Source organism: Brassica oleracea, chromosome C2 (genome assembly GCF_000695525.1).
Source record: "Brassica oleracea var. oleracea cultivar TO1000 chromosome C2, BOL, whole genome shotgun sequence".
NCBI classification, from domain to species: Eukaryota; Viridiplantae; Streptophyta; class Magnoliopsida; order Brassicales; family Brassicaceae; genus Brassica; species Brassica oleracea.
In genome coordinates this window covers 9,104,100-9,107,712 of record NC_027749.1, presented here as the reverse complement: position 1 = coordinate 9,107,712, position 3,613 = coordinate 9,104,100, and positions in this window count along the sequence as shown.

Genomic DNA, 3,613 nt, shown 5'->3' with positions numbered 1-3,613 from the left:
AGTGATGTAATATATGTAACAAATGTTGTATTTCTCTATTGTAACGTATGTTTAAAGAAATATTGTTTTTTTACCCTCTTAATGTATGTGTAACAAATGTTGTTTTATATAATATGTATTTCTTTAGTTTTTAAAAATTTATTTGGAGTTTTAGGGTTTTAGAGTTTAAGTTGGAGAAAGAGCAAGAAGTAGTAGAGAAGAAGATATGATGTTAGATGATATGTGACTTTGGGGTTTAGGGATTTCATTCTCGGTGTTTAGGGTTAAGCGTTGTAAAATCGTTGTAAAAATAACACGGGCTTGGTAACTTCGTCGTAAATGGTTAAATCGATTCCATGTAATTTCGTCATAAATGGAAAAAGACGGGCCTGGTAACTTCGTCATAAACGGAAAAGCCTGGTAAATCAATTTGACGTAATTTCGTCGTAAATGGAAAAAGACGGGCCTGGTAACTTTGTCGTAAACGGAAAAGCCTGGTAAATCGATTCGACGTAATTCGTCGTAAATAGAGAAACGCGGGTCTGGTAACTTCGTCGTGAATGGAAAAACGCGGGCCTGGTAACTTCGTCGTAATATTACGTCGCGTTTACGACGAAACATTTTCTATATATTGAGACGCCGAGAGCGAGGCTGCCTCGTTCATTCCTCCCAAACTCCTTTGCTCTCCCTCTAAGGTACACTCCCTTTCCTCTTCTATTTTTTTTTAGTTAGTTTAGGTGATTAATTAGTTAGGTAATTAGTTTAGGTGATTAGTTAGGTAATTAGTTTAGATGATTAGTTAGGTGACGGAATACTATAGTTTAGGTGATTAGTTAGTTAACGGAATAATTTTTTAATTATGTCGTAATTGATTAAATTAGTTTAATTTTTTGCTGTAGAATTTTTGTTGTGGCTGTATAGTTTTTTCTTTGATTTTAAAAAGAAAAATATTATTAGTAAACATTAATTAGATTACATAAAATTTTCTAGAGCATTGTTTTAATGTTGTGGAAAAAATAGCATCTACAAACTACAGCCAAAGAAAATAAAAGAAGGAAAGTAAACCATAGGATTTTAAAAAGTAAAGAAAAGTATGATTGGTAAAATCTTGTGGCTGTAAGTTATTTATGGCTCTCTACTAGGGGTGGGCGTTCGGGTTCGGATCGGGTATTTTGGATATTCGGGTATTTCGGTAAAGGGGTATAAAACCCGTTCGGGTATTTTCTCATTTCGGGTCGGATTCGGGTATTTTCACTTCGGGTTCGGATAATTTCGGATATATCCGAACTCCATACATGAAAAAAAAAATTGAAATGCATATTTTGTTTTGCCTTCAAATCATTCCTGATAATATAAATAGCTTAAAACACACATGAAATGAAAAACAAACAACAGTAATACGTCCATAAACATAGTGAAAACATCAACAAAGTTACTAGATTAAGCAAACAAACCAAAACAAGCTAAAAAAGTTTATACTTCCAAGCATAGATGATGATACAAACCAAAAAGCTTCCTTGTATCCTTCACACTGTAAGTGAAAATGATTCTTTCTACATACACAACAAACTGAACAAAACAAGTAAATCAAGTTTAAAGCCATTAACTGATGAAATATACTAAAATACAAAACAAGAAACAAGTCAAGCTCGAAAAGAATCTTACGCATGTGATCAAAACTGAATCAGACTCTAAGGCTTTAATCATCATAAATAAAAATTCTAAGCAGCAACACAATCAAACAGAATCATACCTCTAATCATCATACATACAAAATCAATAAAAAAAATTAGAAAATCACCTCAGATTGTTTTCTCGATGTCGATGTCACCGAGTGAGACGGAGAAGAGGGAAGATTATTAAGGGTTTCCAGTTTGTCAATATATGAAATTAAATTTAATAGATGAAGAATTTGGGAATCGTTAATTTCAGGAACTCTAAACGACGGAGTAGATTACTATACTAGATTTTGGGAAAGGAAATAAAATCATAAAAGGTAAGGTCTATGTTAGGGTTATTTAGTTTCGGTTACGTTCGGGTAGGTTCGGGTATCGGGTAATAACCGATCGGATTCGGTTAACCGAAAAGGGACAGGATAAAAACCGATTGGGTATTTGACACTAACCGAACCCGAACCGAACCACTTACTTCGGGTCGGGTTCGGGTTCCGGTTATTATGCCCACCCCTACTGTCTACAGCAACTAGAGAAACTTACCAATCACCCTCTAAAACATGAACAAACAAAACTAAACAGAAACTCTGATTTAAGTGAAAGTAATGGCAATTTATCATGAACCGTTACCCAAAGCCCACTTCTATTAAGAAAGCCCGTCAGTAAATGGCCACAAGAGATCCAAAGGCTTAAGTTCGAATTGTCTAATTTTAGTCTCAGGCTCTAGAAAACCTTGTAGGAAAATAACACACGACAGAGACTAGAGATAATTGTTTTAGTTTTGCCGAATACATACGGCCCTACGTTTAGTATGATTTACAATTGATGACAACATCACTACAGTTATTGTTAATGACAGATCTAAATTATAAAAGGTAAAGATTAGAACAATTCAAAAAAAAAAACATATGGAATAAAGGACAAGACATCAGTTTCATGTTCACGCTTGCAACTAGGCCTGGGTTCGCGGGTCAACCCGCCCCGCACGACCCGCCAATCCTCGGATCGTTTCTTTTTTTTTAGTTAAAATTTTGACCCGCTCAATCCGTATTAAAAATAATAATTATTTAATTAGTTTTTCCATAAAATAATATATTTATAAGTAATTTTTTATATTATTTTTTAAAAATTTAATTATTTTTTTTTAAAATTAATTATTTTTCTAAAAAAATCGAATTTTTATTTAAAAAAAGATTTTTTTTATTTTTTATTTTATTTTGCGGGTTGGCGGGTATCCGCAAATCAAAATCCACCAACCCGCACCCGCCCCGCAAAAAATAGTCTTAACCCGCACCCGCACCCGCACCCGCGACTTGATTTTTTCAAAACGCTCGACCCGCACCCGCCCCGCGGCGGGTCAAATGGGGCGGGCCCCGCGGGCTTTGATTTAAATTCCCAGGCCTACTTGCAACTTCCAATCGTCAACTTTGCTTCCCTCGTTTTTGTCTGCCACTCTTTCTCAACAATTTTAGTAGAAATGCGTACCCATTTTTATTTTGTAACATCATTTCGTTTTCTTTAACAAAAGCAAAACGAAACATCTTTAGTATTTTTTTCTCAATATCGTGAAACCAAATTTCATTATCCCTTGGTTTCTTTGATATACTTTTTAAAATATAAATTGAAGAACCACCCGCAAACAGGCACATGCACCGAAAGAGACCCCCGGCTAACCGACAGATAAACAGTAATCCTCGATAATAGATTAAGCGTATCGCTAAAAGTACACAGAAAAGTAAGTGAAAAAACAGTAGAAGAAAAAAAAATGTAGGCTCAAAAGACCTAAACTGGTCCCTCCTCATCACCGTAGATCCGCGGCTAACGCCGACTTCACCAATGTCAATCCGACCACTCCATCTCCACTTTCTTCTCAATAGAGACGCCGACACACAGAATTGAAGATCACCCAACAGTCTTTTCTTCAACCCGACTCACCAAAACCCGGGAGATTAAAACATATC